Source organism: Triticum aestivum, chromosome 3B (genome assembly GCF_018294505.1).
Source record: "Triticum aestivum cultivar Chinese Spring chromosome 3B, IWGSC CS RefSeq v2.1, whole genome shotgun sequence".
Taxonomy (NCBI): Eukaryota; Viridiplantae; Streptophyta; class Magnoliopsida; order Poales; family Poaceae; genus Triticum; species Triticum aestivum.
The window spans coordinates 132159200-132182030 of NC_057801.1; positions in this window are offsets into that span (position 1 = coordinate 132159200).

Genomic DNA, 22831 nt, shown 5'->3' on the forward strand with positions numbered 1-22831 from the left:
TTGCCCTGCATGATCATGTAGTTGACATCATATTTGTGGCAAAGCCACCATTAATAATTCTTTCATACATGTCACTCTTGATTCATTGCACATCCCGGTACACCACCAAAGGCATTCATATAGAGTCATATTTTGTTCTAAGCATCGAGTTGTCATTCTTGAGTTGTAAAGTAAATAAAAGTGTGATGATCTTCATTATTAGAGCATTGTCCCAGTGAGGAAAGGATGATGGAGACTATGATTCCCCCACAAGTTAGGATGAGACTCCGGACGAAAAATAATAACAATAAAAAAGAGAAAAAAAGAGGCTATAAAAAAAGAGAAGGCCCAAATAAAACAATGAGAGAAAAAGAGAGAAGGGGCAATGTTACTATCCTTTTTCCACACTTGTGCTTCAAAGTAGCACCATGACCTTCATGATAGAGAGTCTGCTATGTTCTCACTTTCATATACTAGTGGGAATTTTTCTTTATAGAACTTGGCTTGTATATTCCAATGATGGGCTTCCTCAAAGTGCCCTAGGTCTTCGTGAGCAAGCGAGTTGGATGCACACCCACTTAGTTTCTTTTTGAGCTTTCATACACTTATAGCTCTAGTTCATCCGTTGCATGGCAATCCCTACTCACTCACATTGATATCTATTGGTGGGCATCTCCATAGCCCGTTGATACGCCTAGTTGATGTGAGACTATCTTCTCCTATTTTGTCTTCTCCATGACCACAATATATTCCACCTATAGTGCTATGTCCATGGCTCATGCTCATGTATTGCGTGGAAATTGAAAAAGTTTGAGAACATCAAAAGTATGAAACAATTTCTTGTCTTGTCATTGGGGTTGTGCATGATTAAATATTTTGTGTGATGAAGATAGAGCATAGCCAGACTGTATGATTTTGTAGGATAGCTTTCTTTGGCCATGTTATTTTGAGAAGACATGATTGCTTTGTTAGTATGCTTGAAGTATTATTGTTTTTATGTCAATATTAAACTTTTGTTTTGAATCTTATGGATCTGAATATTCTTGCCACAATAAAGAATATTACATTGATAAATATGTTAGGTAGCATTCCACATCAAAAATTCTGTTTTTATCATTTACCTACTCGAGGACAAGCAGACATTAAGCTTGGTGATGCTTGATACGTCTCCAACGTATCTATAATTTTTTATTGTTCCATGCTATTATATTATCCATCTTGGATGTTTTATATGCATTTATATGATATTTTATATGATTTTTGGGACTAACCTATTAACCTAGAGCCGAGTGCCAGTTTCTGTTTTTTCCTTGTTTTTGAGTTTTACAAAAAAGGAATACCAAACGAAGTCCAATTGACATGCCAATTTTTTATGGAACAAAAGAAGCCCCCGGAGAAAAAGAAGTGGGCCAGAAGAGTCCCGAGCCATCCATGAGGGTGGAGGGCGCGCCCTACCCCCCTGGGCGCGCCCCCTATCTCGTGGATGACTCGGAGACCCTCCTGATGTGAGACCGACGCCAAAAATTCCTATAAATACAGAAACCCCCAGAAATAAACCTAGATCGGGAGTTCCGCCACCGCAAGCTTCTATAGCCACCAAAAGCCAATTAGGACCCTGTTCCGGCACCCTACCGGAGGGGGGATCCATCACCGGTGGCCATCTTCATCATCCCGGCGCTCTCCATGACGAGGAGGGAGTAGTTCGCCCTCGGGGCTGAGGGTATGTACCAGTAGCTATGTGTTTGATCTCTCTCTCTCTCTCTCTCTCGTGTTCTTGATTTGGCACGATCTTGATGTACCGCGAGCTTTGCTATTATAGTTGGATCTTTTGATCTTTCTCCCCTCTACTCTCTTGTAATGGATTGAGTTTTCCCTTTGAAGTTATCTTATCGGATTGAGTCTTTAAGGATTTCAGAACACTTGATGTATGTCTCGCATGGGATACCCGTGGTGACTGCTACCTCTTGAGCATGCATTGGTTTTCCCTCGAAGAGGAAAGGATGATGCGGTAAAGTAGCGTAAGTATTTTCCTTTGTTTTTGAGAACCAAGGTATCAATTCAGTAGGAGGCTACACGCAAATCCCTCATACCTAAACAAACAAATAAGAACCTCGCAACCAACGCGATAAAGGGGTTGTCAATCCCTTCATGGCCACTTGCAAAAGTGAGATCTGATAGAGATAATAATAAGATAAATATTTTTGGTATTTTTATGATGTAGATTGGAAAGTAAAGATTTCAAAATAAAATAGATCAGAAACTTATATGATGGAAAATAGACCCGGGGCCATAGGTTTCACTAGTGGCTTCTCTCAAGATAGCATAAGTATTACGGTGGGTGAACAAATTACTGTCGAGCAATTGATAGAAAAGTGCATAGTTATGAAAATATCTAGGCATGATCATGTATATAGGCATCACGTCTGTGACAAGTAGATCGAAATGATTCTGCATCTACTACTATTAATCCACACATCGACCGCTATCCAGCAAGCATCTAGAGTATTAAGTTCATAAGAATAGAGTAATGCATTAGGCAAGATGACATGATGTATAGGGATAAACTAAAGCAATATGATATAAACCCCATCTTTTTATCCTCGATGGAAACAATACAATACGTGCCTTGCTGCCCCTCCTGTCACTTGGAAAGGACACCGCAAGATTGAACCCAAAGCTAAGCACTTCTCCCATTGCAAGAAAGATCAATCTAGTAGGCCAAACCAAACTGATAATTCGAAGAGACTTGCAAAGATAACAAATCATACATAAAAGAATTCAGAGGAGATTCAAATATTGTCCATAGATAATCTTGATCATAAACCCACAATTCATCGGATCTCGACAAACACACCACAAAAAGAATTACATCAAATATATCTCCAAGAAGATCAAGGAGAACTTTGTATTGAGAATCAAAGAGAGAGAAGAAGCCATCTAGCTAATAACTATGGACCCGAAGGTCTGAGGTAAACTACTCACACTTCATCGGAGAGGCTATGGTGTTGATGTAGAAGCCCTCCGTGATCGATTCCCCCTCCGGCAGAGCACCGGAAAAGGCCCCAAGATGGGATCTCATGGGTACAGAAGGTTGCGGCGGTGGAAATAGGGTTTTGTGCTGCTCCTGGATGTTTTCAGGGTATATGGATATATATATAGGTGCAAATCGGCCAGGGGAGCCACGAGGGGCCCACGAGGGTGGGGGCGTGCCCACCCCCCTGGGGCGCGCCTCCCTGCCTTGTGGCCGACGTCCACTCCAAGTCTCCTGGAATGCGTTTGTTCCAGAAATAACTCTCCCGAAGGTTTCATTCCGTTTGGACTCCGTTTGATATCCCTTTTCTGCGGAACACTAAAATAGGCAAAAAAACAGCAATTTGGGCCGGGCCTCCGGTTAATAGGTTAGTCCCAAAAATAATATAAAAGTGTATATAAAGCCCATTAAACATACAAAATGAGTAATATAATAGCATGGAACAATAAAAAATTATAGATATGTTGGAGATGTATCAAGCATCCCCAAGCTTAATTCCTGCTCGTCCTCGAGTAGGTAAATGATAAAAACAGAATTTTTTATGTGGAATGCTACCTAGCATATTTCTCAATGTAATTTTCTTTATTGTGGCATTTATGTTCAGATCCGAAAGATTCAAGACAAAAGTTTACTGTTGGCATAAGAGTAATAATACTTCAAGCATACTAACAAAGTAATCATGTCTTCTCAAAATAACATGGCCAAAGAAAGTTATCCCTACAAAATCATATAGTCTGGCTATGCTCTATCTTCATCACACAAAATATTTAAATCATGCACAACCCCAGTTTTAGTCAAGCAATTGTTTCATACTTTAGTATTTTCAAAGTTTTACAATCTTCACGCAATACATGAGTGTGAGGCATGCACATAGCACTATATGTGGAATAGGATGCTGGTTGTGGAAAAGACAAAAAGGAGAAGATAGTCTCGCATCAACTAGGCGTATCAACAGGCTATGGAGATGGCCATTAATAGATATCAATGTGAGTGAGTAGGGATTGCCATGCAATGGATGCACTAGAGCTATAAGTGTATGAAAGCTCATCAAAAGAAACTAAGTGGGTGTGCATCCAACTCGCTTGCCACGAAGACCTAGGGCAATTTGAGGAAGCCCATCATTGGAATATACAAGCCAAGTACTATAATGAAAAATTCCCACTAGCATATTAAGGTGACAACATAGGAGACTCTTTATCATGAAAATCATGGTGCTACTTTGAAGCACAAGTGTGGTAAAAGGATAGTAACATTGTCCTTCTCTCTTTTTCTCTCATTTTTTTCTTTTTTTCTTTTTCTTTTTTTTCTTTTGGTGGGCTTCTTTGGCCTCTTTTTTTATTTGGGCTTCTTTGGCCTCTTTTATTTTTCATAAAGTCCGGAGACTCATCCCAACTTGTGAGGGAATCATTGCTTCGATCATCCTTTCCTCACATGGGACAATGCTCTAATAATGAAGATCATCACACTTTTATTTACTTACAACTCAAAAATCTTAGAACAAGATACGACTCTATGTGAATGCCTCCGGCGATGTACCGGGATATGCAATGAATCAAGAGTGACATGTATGAAAGAATTATAAAGGTGGCTTTGCCACAATACAATGTCAACTACATGATCATGCAAAAGCAATATGACAATGATGGGGCGTGTCATAATAAACGTAACGGTGGAAAGTTGCATGGCAATATATCTCCGAATGGCTATGGAAATGCCATAATAGGTAGGTATGGTGTCTGTTTTGAGGAAGGTATATGGTGGGTGTATGATACCGGCGAAAGTTGCACGACACAAGAAAGGCTAGCAATGGTGGAAGGGTGAGAGTGCGTATAATCCATGGACTCAACATTAGTCATAAAGAACTCACATACTTATTGCAAAAATCTACAAGTTATCAAAACAAAGTACTACACGCATGTTCCTAGGGAAGGGTTGGTAGGAGTTAACCATCACGCGATCCCGACCTCCACACATAAGGAAGACAATCAATAAATAAATTATGCTCCAACTTCATCACATAACGGTTCACCATACGTGCATGATACGGGAACTACAAACTTTTAACACAAGTATTCCTCAAATTCACAACTACTCAACTAGCATGACTCTAATATTACCATACTCATATCTCAAAACAATCATCAAGTATCAAACTTCTCATAGTATTCAATGCACTTTATATGATAGTTTTTATTATACCTATCTTTGATGCCCATCATATTAGGACTAATTTTATAACCAAACCAAATACCATGATGTTCTAAAAAACTCTCAAAATAATATAAGTGAAGCATTAGAGATCAATAATTTCTACAAAATAAAACCACTGCCGTGCTCTAAAAAGATATAAGTGAAGCACTAGAGCAAAACTGTCTAGCTCAAAAGATATAAGTGAAGCACATAGAGTATTCAAATAAATTCGGATTCATGTCTGTCTCTGCCAAAAGGTGTATACAGCAAGGATGATTGTTGTAAACTAAAAAGCAAAGACTCAAATCATGCAAGACGCTCCAAGCAAAAAAAATGTGGTGAATAAAAATATAGCATCAAGTAAAGTTACCGATGGACGAAGACAAAAGAGGGGATGCCTTCCGGGGCATACCCAAGCTTAGGATTTTGGTTGTCCTTGAATTTTACCTTGGGGTGCCTTGGGAATCCTCAAGATTAGGCTCTTTCCACTCCTTATTCCATAATCCATCAAATCTTTACCCAAAACTTAGAAACTTCACAACACAAAACTCAACAGAAAATCTCATGAGCTCCGTTAGTGCAAGAAACCAAACCACCTCTTTAAGGTACTGTAATGAACTCATTCTTTATTTATATTGGTGTTAAACCTACTGTATTCTAACTTCTCTATGGTTCATACCCACCGATACTAGCCATAGATTCATCAAAATAAGCAAACACAACACACGAAAAACAGAATCTGTCAAAAACAGAACAATCTGTAGCAATATGTAACTTCCAAATACTTATGGAACTCTAAAAATCCTACCAAAATAGGATGTCCTAGTAAATTTGTCTATTAATATTCTGCAAAAAGAATCAACTAAAAAATCACATTTCTATGATTTATTAAAATTATTCGCGTGCGTGCAAAAGTTTCTGTTTTTCAGCAAGATCAAATTAACTATCACCCAAGATGATCCTATAGGTTCTACTTGGCACAAAAAGTAACTAAAAGATAAAAAACACATCTAACCAGAGGCTAGATGAATTATTTATTGAATAACAGCAAGGAAAAAAATTGGGTTGTCTCCCAACAAGCGCTTTTCTTTAAAGCCTTTTAGCTAAGCATTGATAATTTTAATGATGCTCACATGAAAGACAAGAATTGAAGCGCAAAGAGAGCATCATGAAACATGTGACAAACACATCTAAGTCTAACATACTTCCTATGTATAGGCATATTATAAGCAAGCAAATTTGCGATGCAAGCAAAAACCATATGCAAGGAAGAAGAAAGAGACGATAGCAATCTCAACATGACGAGAGGTAATTTAGTAAGATAAAACTTTCTATGACCATATTTTCCTCTCTCATAATAATTACATGTAGGATCATAGGCAAATTCAACAAAATAGCTATCACATAACATATTCTCAACATGATCCACATGCATGCAAAGTTGACATTCTTCCAAAATAGTGGGATTAACATTATCTAAAGTCATGACCTCTCCAAACCCACTTTTATCAAAAACTTCATAAGATTGAACATTATCGAAATATGTGGGATCTAAAGTTGACACTCTTCCAAACCCACTTTCAATATTATTGCAAACACTATTATCAATCTCATATTCATCATGGGGCTTAAATAAATTTTCAAGATTATAAGAAGTATCACCCCAATCATGATCATTGCAACAAGTAGTAGACATAGCAAAACTAGCATCCCCAAGCTTAGGGTTTCACATATTATTAGCACAATTGACATCAAGAGAATTTATAGCAAAATCATTGCAATCATGCTTTTTATTCGAGGAGTTATCGTGAATCTCTTCATAAATTTCTTCATCACAATTTCCAGATTCACGAATTTCAAGAAAAGCTTCATAAAGATAATCTAGTGCACAAAACTCACTAGCAATTGGTTCATCATAATTGGATCTCTAAAAAAGATTAGCAAGCGGATGAGGATCCATAGATCTTAGGTTCTCTATTTAGCAATAAATGAACAACTATTCCAACCAAACGAGCAAACGAGCCAAGTAAGACATCAAAGCAAATGAAAAGACGAACAGAAGAAGGGCGAATAAAACGGCAAGGGTGAAGTGGGGGAGAGGAAAACGAGAGGCAAATGGCAAACAATGTAATGTGAGGGAGAAGAGTTTGTGATGGATACTTGGTATGTCTTGACTTGTGCGTAGACCTCCCCGGCAACGGCGCCAGAAATCCTTCTTGCTACCTCTTGAGCATGCGTTGGTTTTCCCTTGAAGAGGAAAGGGTGATGTAGCAAAGTAGCGTAAGTATTTCCCTCAGTTTTTGAGAACCAAGGTATCAATCCAGTAGGAGGCTACACGCAAATCCCTCGTAGCTACACAAACAAATAAGAACCTCACACAAGGGGTTGTCAATCCCTTCACGTCCACTTGCAAAAGTGAGATCTGATAGAGATAATAATGAGATAAACATTTTTGGTAATTTTATGATGTAGATTGGAAAGTAAAGATTGCAAAATAAAATAGATCAAAAACTTATGTGATGTAAAATAGACCTAGGGGCATAGGTTTCACTAGTGGCTTCTCTCAAGATAGCATAAGTATTATGGTGGGTGAACAAATTACTGTCGAGCAATTGATAGAAAAGCGCATAGTTATGAAAATATCTAGGAATGATCATGTATATAGGCATCACGTCCGCGACAAGTAGATCGAAACGATTCTGCATCTACTACTATTACTCCACACATCAACCGCTATCCAACATGCATTTAGAGTATTAAGTTCGTAAGAACAGAGTAACGCATTAGGGAAGATGACATGATGTAGAGGGATAAACTCAAGAAATATGATATAAACCCCATATCCTCGATGGCAACAATACAATATGTGCCTTGTTGCCCCTGCTGTCACTGGGAAAGGACACCGCAAGATTGAACCCAAAGCTAAGCAGTTCTCCCATTTCAAGAAAGATCAATCTAGTAGGCCAAACCAAACTGATAATTCGAAGAGACTTGCAAAGATAACAAATCATACGTAAAAGAATTCAGAGGAGATTCAAATATTGTACATAGATAATCTTGATCAAAAACCCACAATTCATCGGATCTCGACAAACACACTGCAAAAAAATTACATCGAATAGATCTCGAAGAAGATCAAGGAGAACTTTGTATTGAGAATCAAAGAGAGAGAAGAAGCCATCTATCTAATAACTATGGACCCGAAGGTCTGAGGTAAACTAATCACACTTCATCGGAGAGGCTATGGTGTTGATGTAGAAGCCCTCCGTGATCGATTCCCCCTCTGGCGGAGCGCCGGAAAAGGCCCCAAGATGGGATCTCACGGGTACAGAAGGTTGCGTAGGTGGAAATAGGGTTTCTGGTGCTCCTAGATGTTTTCAGGGTATATGGATATATATAGGCAAAGGAAGTCGGTCAGGCGAGCCACGAGGGGCCCACAAGGGTGGGGGCGTGCCCACCCCCCTGGGGAGCACCTCCGTGTCTCGTGGCCGCCTCGTTTGTTTCTTGACGTCCACTCCAAGTCTCCTTGATTGCGTTTATTCCAAAAATAACTCTCCCAAAGATTTCCTTCCATTTGGACTCCGTTTGATATTCCTTTTATGCGAAACACTAAAATAGACAAAAAACAACAATTTGGGCTGGGCCTTCGGTTAATAGGTTAGTCCCAAAAATAATATAAAAGTGTATATAAAGCCCATTAAACTTCCAAAACGGGTAATATAATAGCATGGAACAATAAAAAATTATAGACGTATCAGTGACAATGGGGTATTCTATTGATTCACTTGATGTATGTTTTGGTGATCAACTTGCGGGTTCTGTGACCTTAGGAATCTATGCATAGGGGTTGGCACACGTTTTCGTCTTGACTCTCCAGTAGAAACTTTGGGGCACTCTTTGATGTTCTTTGTGTTGGTTTAATAGATGAATCTGAGATTGTGTGATGCATATCGTATAATTATACCCGCGGATACTTGTGGTGACCTTGGAGTATCTAGGTGACATTAGGGTTTTGGTTGATTTGTGTCTTAAGGTGTTATTTTACTATGAACTCTAGGGTTGTTTGTGACACTTATAGGAATAGCCCAATGGGTTGATTAGAAAGAATAACTTTGAGGTGGTTTTGTACCCTACAATAATCTCTTCGTCTATTCTCCGCCATTAGTGACTTTGGAGTGACTCTTTGTTGCATGTTGAGGGATAGTTATATGATCCAATTATGTTATTATTTTTTAGAGAACTTGCACTAGTGAAAGTATGAACCCTAGGCCTTGTTTTGAAGCATTGCAATACCGTTTGTGCTCACTTTTATCATTAATTACCTTGCTGTTTTTATATTTTCAGATTACAGAAACCTATATCTGCCATCCATATTGCACTTGTATCACCATCTCTTCGCCGAACTAGTGGACCTATACAATTTCCCATTGTATTGGGTGTGTTGGGGACAGAAGAGACTCTTTGTTATTTGGTTGCAGGGTTGTTTGAGAGAGACCATCTTCATCCTATGCCTCCCACATATTGATAAACCTTAGGTCATCCACTTGAGGGAAATTTGCTACTGTCCTACAAACCTCTGCACTTGGAGGCCCAACAATGTCTACAAGAAGAAGGTTGTGTAGTAGACATCACCCCACAAGTCGGGATGAGACTCCGGACAATGAGAGTAAAGAAAAAAGAGAAAAAGAAAAAGAAAGAAAGAAAAGAAAGGGAAGAAAAAAGAAAAAGAGAAAAATAAACAAAGAGAGAAGGGGAATTGTTAGTATCCTTTACCACACTTGTGCTTCAAAGTAGCACCATATTTTTCATATGGAGAGTCTCATATGTTGTCACTTTCATATACTAGTGGGATTTTTCATTATAGGATTAGTTGCATACCCACTTAGTTTTGATATGGAGCTTTCATACACTTATAGCTCTTAGTGCATTCGGTGCATGGCAATCCCTACTCCTCGCATTGATATCAATTGATGGGCATCTCCATAGCCCGTTGGTTAGCCGCGTTGATGTGAGACTTTCTTACCTTTTTGTCTTGTTTATATTTACCCCAATCATCATACTCTATTCCACCCGTAGTGCTATATCCATGGCTTGCACTCATGTATTGCGTGAGGGTTGAAAAAGCTGAAGCACGTTAGAAAGTAGCACTACAAAAAAAATACACTTCCGTGATGATACGTGTTTGTCACAGTAGGTCGCGTTTTTGTCATGCATGTACATCCATGACGATTTTTTGACAGAATCAAGATAGTCATACCTGTGCTGTCGTAGAAGTGTTCCATGACATTACCAAAATTATCATCACGGAAGTGTCCACTTCCATGACGATAAATCGCCTGTCACATAAGTGCTTTCATCAAGGGTGACTGACACATGGCATCCACCGTAACGGAATGCCGTTAAGCTGTCGGGTCGGGTTTTGGATCCGATAACCCTTTAACAACCCAGACCAATGGGAAATTTCCATGTGTAAAATTCTGATTGGCCGAAGGGAACACCTGTCAGCTCGTTAGTGGGCCAGATGTCGCCCATCCATTGGAGGAGACATGCCTATGATACGTCGACACGTGGCTGGGCCCAACCGAGGCCCATATAGGTTAAAAAGGTCGGCCCTGTCAAAGGCCCGTAGTACTTAATCATGTACTAGTGGGCCAGCCCAATAACGATCTGTTTAATAAAGGCCCATTTACGGCCCGAAGCCAGATCTGGCCCGTTAATTGTTCACCCAATATTTGGGCCCATTTACGGCCCGAAGCCAGATCTGTCTCGTTAACTGTTCGCCCAATATTTGGGCCCATTTGCGGACCGAAGCCAGATCTGGCCCGTTAAATGTTCGCCAAATATTTGGGCCCAACTACAGCCCAGTGACTTTCAGCCTGTTAGTGGCCTGATGTGGACATGGGCCCATTTCAGCCTGGTGTGACTTTCGGCCTCGGAATGGCCCGTGCTGCCCATGGGCCATATATGGTCCGATGGGATATCGGGCCCACTGACGGCTCGTGCTAAAGGTGGCAACAGTTAAGCCCAACCTGACTTTGGGCCTGTTAAAGGCATGTCACGTAATTCGGCCCGTTGATGCCTGTACTAAGCTTGCGGCCTCTTAAAGGCCCATGATATCAGTGGGCTAACTAAGGCCCGAGATATGTTTCGGTCTGGTAACGGCTCGTGAGCTAACTAGGCCCAAAAAGGCTCGGTCTACATTTCAGCCTATTGAAGGCCCGTCGACAACTAGTGAAAATTGAGGCCCAACATGCATTTTGGCCTGCTAAAGGCCCGTGGTTTCATCTCGGCCGTAACAGGCCAGTACAATATTCAGCATGTTAATGGCCCAACGCTACCTGGGCCAAATTAAGCGCTGGGTCGACAAAAGGCCCAACTAAAATATAGGCACGTGTAAGTTGTGGGCCTGGCGCAATGTGTGAAGGCTCCAATCATTCGGGCCCAAGAAAGACGCAGGCCTGCCCAATTGTGGCCCGCTAAAAACCAGGCCCGTTAGAGTCGAATGTTTCGGCCCGGTCGACTACATCTGATTTTTTCAGATAGTGAATGATGGCAGTAACTAGTAGGAATTAAGAACAAACCTACTCTATACAATAAAAAAAATTATGGCATAGTAACAAAGAATAAACCTACACTATACAATAAAGGATTTAAGGTATATTACATCCACTTGGCATCGAAGTTCGCCACTAGTGATCATAAAGCCCAATGATGAAGCATATTACAAAAACTGGGCACCATTGCAGCGTAACAAAATAACACTGAACCGAGGTTAGCCTTGCGGGGGAACTGTTGCGAAAGCTGCTGAGCAAGGCTGTGAGATCGGCCTAGCATGTCGGTCATAGCTTCCAGGTGTAGCTCTTTAGCGATGAGGTTCTCATTGGTGTTCTCTGCAATCTTTCTTAGAGATAGGACTTCAAGTCGAAGTTGAGTTGTAGAATGCCTTTCTGCTAGAACTTGGGACTGAAGAAGTCGAACTGATTCAGACAACGAATTCTGTGAGCTAGTCTGACTCCTAGTCTCAAGTAACTTGAACGCTGCATCAAGGCAAGACTTTGGGGTTGTCTCGCTATCTTTAAGATGTTTTTCCTTCCTTGCTGCAATATATGTTGGGTTTGTCTCACAGCCTTCAGCAGACTTGTGCATGCCATCAGGCATATCACCCTGAAACAAAGCAGAGAGATGACAGGTTTTGCACATGTATAAACAAAGATGATAACTGTGCTGTCAATTCCATCCAATTTCAAATTAGAAAATAAAGAGTAAGTTCAAAATATCAATAGCACAATTTGGCATTGTTCATAATGCGGGAGCTTCACCACACTACTGGATTACCATGTCAACATAACAAGCATAGATGAAGGGCAAAGAAAATCATTGTATCTATTTTGGATAATGTGCATGGCATGTTGTTCATATCATCAGCCACATCAGTAAGATAAAACAGGAGATGACAAGGTGCAAACGTGGGATGCCTCACCACACACTGGATTATAGATCCACAAAAACAAGCATACATATAGGGAGTATTAAGTAATGTGCATGGTATGAATAAGGAATTTGGTTTTACAAGTAAAACTTAGAAATTAAGGTTCTTGCGAACATGCATTTTGGTAGAAACAACAAACTAAACAGCAGTAAATGATAGGGAGTATGAGCAAATTAAACCGCAGTTGAGGATAAAGGCTTTAGAAGGACTGACTTACATTAATAGTTAACACTGGCTTTATAATGCCCTTCTCCATGTCAAGGGAAGGATAACTCAAGAATTTTAGCACCGAATCTTCTTCATAAGCATTGCCTGTACTCTACATTTTGTAGAGAGTAATTATAGATATGATAATACTAGAAGGGATAGAGGATAATGAAGATAAGATGAAGATTGATGCTACATAATCAACTACCAATCCCTGGAAGTACAAGCATTACAGGACAAAATGTACTGACAAGAGCAATAGGCTACACTTCTTCACTGGCATTGTCTATGTATTCTACTTGTTGCTAAGATTAAATATAGATCTGATCTTTTTTAGTAAATGATGGGCGAGGGAGATAAGATGCAGAATTCTACATAATGAACCAATCCCTCTTCCCATAATACAAGAGTGTTTTGAACACTCGTGTACTGTACAAAACGTTTTTATATTATGGGACGGAGGGAGTAGCTATTAATGTACGTACAGTGATAGACCACGTTCAGTCCTTACAAGAGGACTGCAGAGCTAAACTTCTTCAAAAGCATTGGGTTGATTCTAAATTTATGTAAGAGTCCATAAGGATCTTATAATGTCCACCAAATGGACGATTACGAGGCTAACATGTGCAATGATGCTACATAATCAAACAGCTATGAAAGTAAGTATGGTCATACAGGGCAAGAGGTACTCACAACAGCAATGTAGTGTGCAGTATAGTTGCGAGATTCTGTGGTCCCTTGAGAATGAATGTTCTTCTGCTAACAGTTTTCGTACAAGTGAGACATTAAGGCAAATGCAGAAATGTAGTTCAAATTGTGATGTCATATCATAGACAGTACCTTACGCTACAGCCAAGACCAATGTATAACAAGATTATTCCGTTCATCGTCGGATAAATGTAGCACCAGAGACTTTACAGAAATTTTGTTTAGACGCTTGCCATCGAAGTGCTCTTGCCTCAGGTAGGAACGATACTTCATCAACGAGTGCTTGAAAAGCGCAACCAACCCTTGCTCGTCTTCACAATCCAGTTTGCTCCTCGCCTATTTAAAAGAATGAAATCTTGTGTCTTCTGTCAGCAGAAACATATGCAGTAATGACCATGAATAACATTAGTACATTACTGACGCGTATGTTGCGGAGGAAGACTGGAAATTGTTCTGTGTCTACGGTATAATCTTTCCATGAAGGAAGGATGCGCACAAAGTTCCTGAAAACAACATAAGCTTCGTCTTCTAAACTACGAAGAAATGGAACATGGGTCCTAGTTGCTGCAATTGGGGCTCTCTCTGGTTCGAAAAGGGATTTGGCAACTGGATTTGGTGTACTCTTTGCTGGAATGGGGGTTTTGCGTCGTAGAGCTGGTGCTATGTCAACTGGCATAATCATACTGTTTGCTGCAGTTGGGGTTTGCTGAGTTGGGGCATCAGAAATGACTAGTGTAGTAGGGCTAGAGTCTGCTAGAGTTGGGGTGTTTTGTGGGTCAGGTGATATTACAACTGCACCTAATGGGCTATTTGATTTATCAGGTGCCACTACCTTTTCCAAATACTTTGCTTGTGCTCCTCCACGATCAGCAATCTCCCTCTTCCTTTTGAATGTCTGATACACAAGAACAATATTTGAATGGATAAATATGGTATGATGACAGATGGAACATGTACTGAAAATGGATAGGCAGGGCGTATTCACATACACGATGTGTAAACTAAGATAATGGCAGTTCAACAAAGTAGAAGCAATGCAAAGCATCAGTTTCAAGATATGTGCGAGCAATGTAACCTTCGAAAGTTAGAGCAAGTACCTTGATGGGTGAATAAGATAGGGAATCTTCCTCTGACTCCTCCACTAGGGAGCTACATTAACTTAGGTCTCCCTCTAGCTCAGAATCACTGTTAGGGTCATCATCTGAGCATGAATCTGTAGGTGGAGAGCGTTTGCATTGCATTGCATCCAGACTTGATTTCAGTCCCTTAATGCCAAGTTTGACAGCCATGGCATTGTTCTGCTTTATTCTTTTCATGCATAATCATTATGATGTTTTTCAGAATTCGAGATTCATGAAAACATAAAAAGTAGTTAGATTATCTATGGAATGCATTGCGGATTCAACTCGAAGAGTGTCTCCCTATAAACCCATGCATATGCAAAGTTCACCTCCCCAACCGTGCTGAGCAGACCACACACAAAAATATAAACCCCTTATGTCTCTATAACAGGCAGGCACACATTTCAAAACTGAAGTAGGAACATTAGAATCATTTAAAATTCGTATTTGAACAGATAAACTAAGCAATTATGAGTGGCATAATGTTTAGCTTCAAGGGTGGAGTGTTGGTAGTGCGGCACAAAGCAAGTAGGCAGATTGTATTCCATGTAAAAGATCGAAACCTATGTAAAAGCTGGAAATGACACTTTCTTTCTATATAATGCAGTGTTCGTTGCCCACACATGATGGAAGAGATCACATAGAGAAATACTATTCACTCATGTCTACGGTTCCAGTATTTAGAAATAGGGTGGTCCACCCTAAAAGAATATTGACAACAAATATGACAAGGCAAGCATAGATGTAGTGAATCAATCATTTACTTGTGAGCTTACTAGGACAAGTATGTAGAATTGTAACTGCAGTAAGAGACTGTCCAAAATCTGAATGAAGAAGTTTGTCTAGCACTTATTGTTTGCAACTAATTGATGTGAATAATTGGATATTATATCGAGTGAGTAAGAAAGACAAGTAAAATTGTCAACAAACCTGGCTTGCAGTAGTAATCTGGGTCAATGTCACTGCGACCAACAATCCAAAATGACTAGTGTCTATTCCGAGGGCCGGAATTTTGAAAACCCTGTGAACTTTAGAGGTACTAAAGATTATCGAAATACATCTGAGCCATTAAGTGTAGGTAGCAATGAGCACACAACAAACCCTAATGACAGTCCTGCCTAATGAGTAATGAATCAATTAGAAAATGGGTGATGAGGAGTGGCTGCTGAGTGTTGAGGAAGTATCTCAGGATAAATCGGGTTGGCTTGGTGGGTGCTGCACGCCTGAGCCCTGAACGGATTGGGAAGGTAGGCACGGCGGCGCGCCCGGGCAGCAGTGACGCTGTTGGGCGAGCGGCTCCTGACCTCCTGTTAGTCCGGCGTCTCCTCCTAGAGTCATGCCGTCCGGGGACGGTAAGTTGCCTGCGAGGCAGGCGGCTGGGGGAGAGTAGACATCGGAAGCGCGCAACAGAACAGAGGGGAATCGGGGCCTGGGACGACCCAAAATCCCAGGGTGGGCCGGCCCACCGTGGGCACCCTGTAGAGATACACACCCAAGCGGCGAACATGCATTTTCGAAACTAATTTAGGAACATTTAGCTGAACAATTAAACAACTCTGTTTTAATAATATGAGATTCGTATTTAAAAAACTAAGCTTGTTTAGCTTGATGGGTGGAGCAGTGTTATTATGACAAGAAGCACGTATTCCGTTCGTATAGTGATCATAAAAGGGGGAAACTCTAAGCATATTTTTTTAGCAAAAGAGGGTTTCACCTTCGATTTCTATTAAAGAAACCACCACGGAACCAACATGATCCATTAAACCCTAAGCATGATCAATTAAACCGTCTTATGACTGTTCAATGGCAGATTTGAAGATGCAAACCGGATAAATGATATTTAGCATCCATTGGTTGCTTCGAACTAAGAACTAAATTCTAAGAGCTGAAAAGAAAGTAGAGTAACCAAGTTAAGATCTATTTTCTGGTTGAGATCAAAAAGTTGAGGAGATATGAAGTACCACCACTCTTGCGGCGCCGTGTAGGCATCGGGGGTGCGATGGATGTCGGTGGCGTTGAAGCAGATCTGCGACGGTAGACGGGTGCATCAGGGGATAAGTCCCGTTGTGGTGGAAGAGAAGGTCGTGTGAGTGGCCCCGACAAAGAGGACGACGGCGCCGATGAAGCGAGAGGATGCGATGCAAGGCTATTGGTCCATCGTCGTGGATGAGAAACGTCCATCTCTAGCAGTGGACGACGCGGTCTTGATAGGTGCTCCGGCATGGTGGAGGACGGTGTCGATGGATGTGGTGGAGGATGGCGGCGATGGATGGGGTGGCGGACGGAGGCTGGTGTGGGGATGGGGTGTTCTAGCACGGACGGTGTATGAATGGGAAAATGGAGGGAGAGGTACGGGAACCATGTTTTTGGGATGCGCCTGTCTGAAATATGGGGAAGTTACGAACTTAGCCCCCATTTAAAATTTGGACGTCTCGTCAGTTGGGGATAGGACGGTAATCTCGCATCTCGCCAATATTTGCCCAGAGTGATTTCGGGCGAGGAGAGGGTGGTTGGCGCCCATTGTTGGCGCCCATGGTGTATGACGGGGCTGACATGTAGGGCGGTTGTGTCATGTCTGAGTGAAGTTACAAACCTGCCCCTATTGAAAATATTTGCCTACATCGATTTTGGCCGAGTCGAGTTTGTTTTGCCGCCCACCGTGTATGAATGGGGAATGGAGGGAGAAACAGAGGTCTTTCGGACGAGCTTGAATCAAATGTGTTTTGCCGCCCATGTTTGACGCCCACCGTGTTGGAATGGGCTCAGAGGCGGTCGTGTCACGTCTAATTGAGGTTACTAACCTAGCCCTATTTAGAGCAATGGAAATCAGGCCAATGGATTGTTCGTGTAATGGGTAGACAGTAATTTCCATCTCTCAAACACTTGGCTTCGGGCAGCTAACATGGGAGTGGAAATTTTGCCGCTTCTTTCGAATTTTGGGACAATAAGCATCCACGTTTACCCTGGCAACTAAATTTGAATCCATTTTGTATTCCTATATGAATCTTTATAAATCATTCTATGTGTTTTTATATATCTTCAAAAGGACGATAAAGATGTATTCCACTGTCATATATGAATATGGTTTACAAATGCCGATACTCAAATTCAGAAGCTAGAATCCCGTTTAAGGTGAATTCGAATATTTGGAACACTTCATGTCCAACTTAAATGTCACACGTAGCATAATGTGTACTCCCATTTAGATATGTACACAAGCAATGTATCAAGATTCAAATACCTAGTCAATCAACCAAGAATGTACAGAACTAACAGACATATAAACACTTATAGAGTATATTGATCAATAATATCAACTAACATACATAAGCCAGGCCGCTGTATTTTTTTTGCTACAACAACATCCTTTTTTAGCCAGCATCTTGGCCCTTTCCGATGCGTGCCACTTATGGTCCATCTATACTACTATTATTGTTGAATGCACATTCAACCCGATTGGCATATTTGTAGGTCTAGCACAGCAATCCAAATGAAATATCTCCGAGTCTTATCAATTAATACAAACTTGTGCTCAAATAAAATTACAAACCAAAAAACCAAAAACAAAAAACAATTATTACATGATCTCTAAAACAAATGGTTTGATTGATTACATGAACAAACAACACAAAGGTTATTCAACGATGAAAAGAACATTTCACCTATTATTTACCAAGTGGGCATTTAATTTCCTTTTTTCCTTCAGGACCTTAACTATGTGGTCAGTCTCAGCTTGCTTCATTTTGAAATCCACCAAATATTTAATGGTTGTCTTGAGTACTGCTTGTGATTGTGCTGTTTGCTTTCTCAACATGTCAACTTCTTCTCTAAGTGCAGAAGCAGAATCTCTCTCTACCACTAGTTTAGCCTCTAGGGCATCAGCAGTTGGCAATTCATAATGCACGATTGGGCCGGTGCCACTGTTGTGGGATGATGCAACGTCCATGTGGACCTGGCTCTTTGATCTTGGGCTAACCTGTTTTGCCATTAAAGTTCCGATTGGATTCAGAAAAGTTGAAGTTAGCAAAACATCTCAACTGGGAGTTAGAACAGCAAACCAGTTAAACAAACAAGGAGTTAAAGAGTTTCACTTTGATGCTGAAAAGTAGTTATTAACATCATTGTAACCCGATGTTGCAGCAGCAAAGCAGTTAAACAAACAAGTAGATATTTAAGTTAAGGCAAACAGGTAATTCTTAACAGTAAGTATCAAACACATAGATAGGCGCAGTCTACAATAGGAATAACAGGCTGTGGCATTATGTAATCAGTATCAAACTAAATTAAGCCAAGCAACGTAATTGAACAATTTTGAAATAAGTGGCTAACTAAAATTCCGCGAAGTAGGTAACTGAACTTATGCGAGTTCTTTGTACAGGCACACTACAACTTCTTTTTCGCTTACAAGGTTGTATGAAGGAGTCCATGGCATCAATTGCTTGGATACGCAGTACCAATACTTCTTTCTTCCCACACTGCATTGGTAAGTCGAATGGTTAATCTGGTAAGATGGTTCGTCCTTGATATGTTATATGAGTACGTGTAGTCAGACTAGTTGTAGCCACACATATCACACTGGCTTTTACTATATATTTCATGTGATTACTTTTGGCATATCGAGATCTAAGCAATCTACAATAGGATGAGAAGACTGGCATACTTCACATTATTGGCGAACTCAGTTCATAGAATCAAGCAATTCAACCATTCTGTGGGTAAATCAAAAGAGCCACTGGAGTATTTTTCACTACCCAATCATACACACAAAAAGGGGCGATGCCACCATAGGGGCTGGTATGGGTGGCCACCTCAGGTGGCTGGAAAGTGTGCACCTAGTTTGAGTCGTCCAGGTTGCCCCAGGCTAGTTTTGTTTGTCCCAACGCACGAGCAGGCAATGTAAAAAATGAAGAAGAATGTTTCAATTTGGATGGGCCAATAACATAAGTGCAAGGCATGCCCTATAGAAGGCTCGCGGCCCAAACGAGCGCCTCCCATATCGATCGACAGTAGGAAAATTCTCAATTCATTCGCTCCAGCCTCTAGTCTGGTTCACTCCTAACCTAGACGCCGCTGGACAGACCGACACAGCACTTCCTCGCGCCCTCATTGGACGGCGGTCGTCGAGCTTCAAGCGAATGGAAGGACAAGAAGATGAAGATTCAACCCTGGGTGTAACCTGCATGGGAGGCAGCGGTGGCAGCACATGCATGGCATCGAGCTTGCGCAAACGGACAGTCGCAGCTTGCAAGAGTAGCATGCACAGTGAGCAGGTACATCACATCCCTGATTATATCTAATTCAACTCTTCAATTTCTGGCCAATAGTTAAACCTGACGGTGTCGTAAAACTGCTTGTATGTAGGGAATCTATGAGAAAATGAAACCAATTTCTAGTTATTTTATAACTCCCCCTATCAATACTGAACCGTCTGAATCTGATGTATCTAATCAAGTTTCCGATGCAAACATACAAGCTCATGTTGTTCTTGAGCCTGAAGTGTCTAATGAACAGACTTCTAATGAAGGATTTGATACAAACAATTTACATGCTCCTGGTGATGAACATATAGTGTCTAATGAGGGATCTAATGCAAGCATTTTGCAAGCTCATTGAAGGATTTAGTGTCTAATAATGATCTGCTATGTTGAGAGAGACAAAGATTTGCAGGCATTGATGACAAGCAAATTATAGTGCATTTTCATAGCTTGAGGAAACGTCGAGACCATCTACCAGAAAGTCCCTGTATCATGAAAACATAGCATAAATACTTTTCTAATCTGTTCTTTGAAACTATTGGCATACTTGTGCAGGATAGATATATTGATATGCAGTTTGCGCACTGGTTATAGGTACAATTACACTTCGATATTTTCAGCCAGAGAATGAATAATTCAAGCAGGTACAGACCATGTTGTTAGTCCTTGTACACCATGTTGCATTTTGTGTTTTTTGGTGCTTGCATCATTTAGTGTTTATAATCTGAACTACTTTGGATCATTAGCTGGTTTTCAAAGTGCATGTAGCTTCACATTTCTCAAGTTATGTTGATTTTCGGAGTGCAAGTGCCTTCGTATTTTTTAAGTTAAATGTTCGCCCCTGGTAACTTGAATTCCTGGATCCGCCACTGCACACAAATCATACATGAATGCCAGTACGAATTAAATGAAATGCATGGACTTACGCTAGCTTGTTGTACAGGCTCACTGCAGCTCTCCTTGCGCTTGGGATGTTCCATGTACAAGTCCATGTTACCACTTGCTTGGATGTGCATGCCTTGTGCTCCTTGCATCCCCCTCTGCATTTTTGACACGGCGAATTGTTGATCAAATAAGAGGAATCGACCTTGATGTTGTACCGGAGGACAGATACTTACAAGGTTATATGGGTGTGCAGGATGTGTACCAGATCCCGTAGCGTTGTCATGCTTCGCTAAAAAATGGATTTGCTTGTTTCAGATGATATCTCCAGAAGAAATAAGAGTTAAAGTCAGAGTTGCATAGGCGTGTAAGCTAAGAGAGCAGTGAAAGGATATCCAAACATCATCGGAACAGTGCACAAGGGAGTGATGTGTGGATACCAAGTTTGGGCCGGCGTTTGGGCATGCTCGCCTAGCTAGAGTGCGGGTCACTTTAGAGCCGTTGAGGGTCATGCACTGGCGTTGGCTGGCCGCGCACGGATGCATATCTTGAGTGGCAGCGGAGCGCTACGATGCGGTAGACGAGACCGTTGGTGAAGCCCCAACAACCTCGGGGGGGAGGGGGCGGAGGTGCGACGATGTGCTCGGTGAAGTTGCCCCGGTGAGCTGGGAGACGGCGTCGGTGAAGCAGACATGATGCAGTGGAAGTCGGTGTCTGTGAGGCACGTCGGTTGCGGTGGCCGACATTTTCGGTGGACCACCTGGTGCGGTGGACGAGGGCGTAGATGAGGTAGCTCCAATGCAGTGGTGAAGCGCGATCGTCATCTTCGTCGTCATCGTCCGACACAGAGGTGGGGAAAGAGACGAGACGAGGGGTGATTCAAACTTTGCTTGGGTTGGCGGCGAATTAGGGATTTGAGCAATCTATGCGCGGAAGGGGGCGATGGAGAAGAGAGAGTTTGCAGGGCTAGAATTAGGGCCGCCAGATATTTCAATCTGAAACATGGAAGCGTAAACTTATTTTGTCGTCGTCCTTTTTGGGGGGGAGTGGGGGAGGGAGGGACGAGGGAGGGGGTGGGTGGCTGGGTGCTACGCGTCCGTCCCACACACGCGACCACCCCGACAGGACTATGAAATGTGGGCCCAACAGGTGGTTGGCCCACATGTCAGTGACCCAAAGGCAGGTGCCTTTAAGGCACCGAAGCAGCGTCCACCTCGACACGACCATGGTTTGCCTGGTGCACCTACATTTGAGAATGCAAACGAATCTTCTTTCATTTGCAAACGAATCTGTATGTATTACCATGCCCGTGTTTTCCTTGCAATAATTAGTCATTCGAAACGAGATACTCCCTCCGCTCACTTTTGTAAGTCGTTTCAGACAACTTAAAATGAACTGTTTTGCACATTGTCTGAAATGTCGTCAAGGTCTTATAAAAGTGAACAGAGGGAGTACTATAAATTAATTAATGAGGAGTTATTTGAAAAAAAATCGAAACGGTATCCACGCTAACATGGATTAGAGTGTGTGTCACGCAGCGATCTCCAATTCTAACGTGGATTTCGCATTTCACTGTATCCATGCTACTTTTTTAATACAAATTCATATTTATATGATGAACACCATGGTAGTGAGAAAACATTTGGATGGATTCAAACATATGACCTACAAAAAAGCACAATAAATTGAGTCAATGTCAACTTTTCGAAACTTAGTATGGCACGAATTGGAAATAATTACCCATATGCATGGTCCTCAGTTCAGATCTTACAATGTACACCGAATTGAAACATCGATATTAAGTCTCGTACTATGTACATTCAAAAGTTGTTTTTAGCCCCCCCCCCCCCCCCCCCGCACACACACTACATACTTCCTGTATCGGTCAATCTTCCTCTCCTAACCACCTTAGGAAGCTATCGGTTTCCAACACATGTTCATTCTTTCTCTCCATGTATCAATCTCTAAG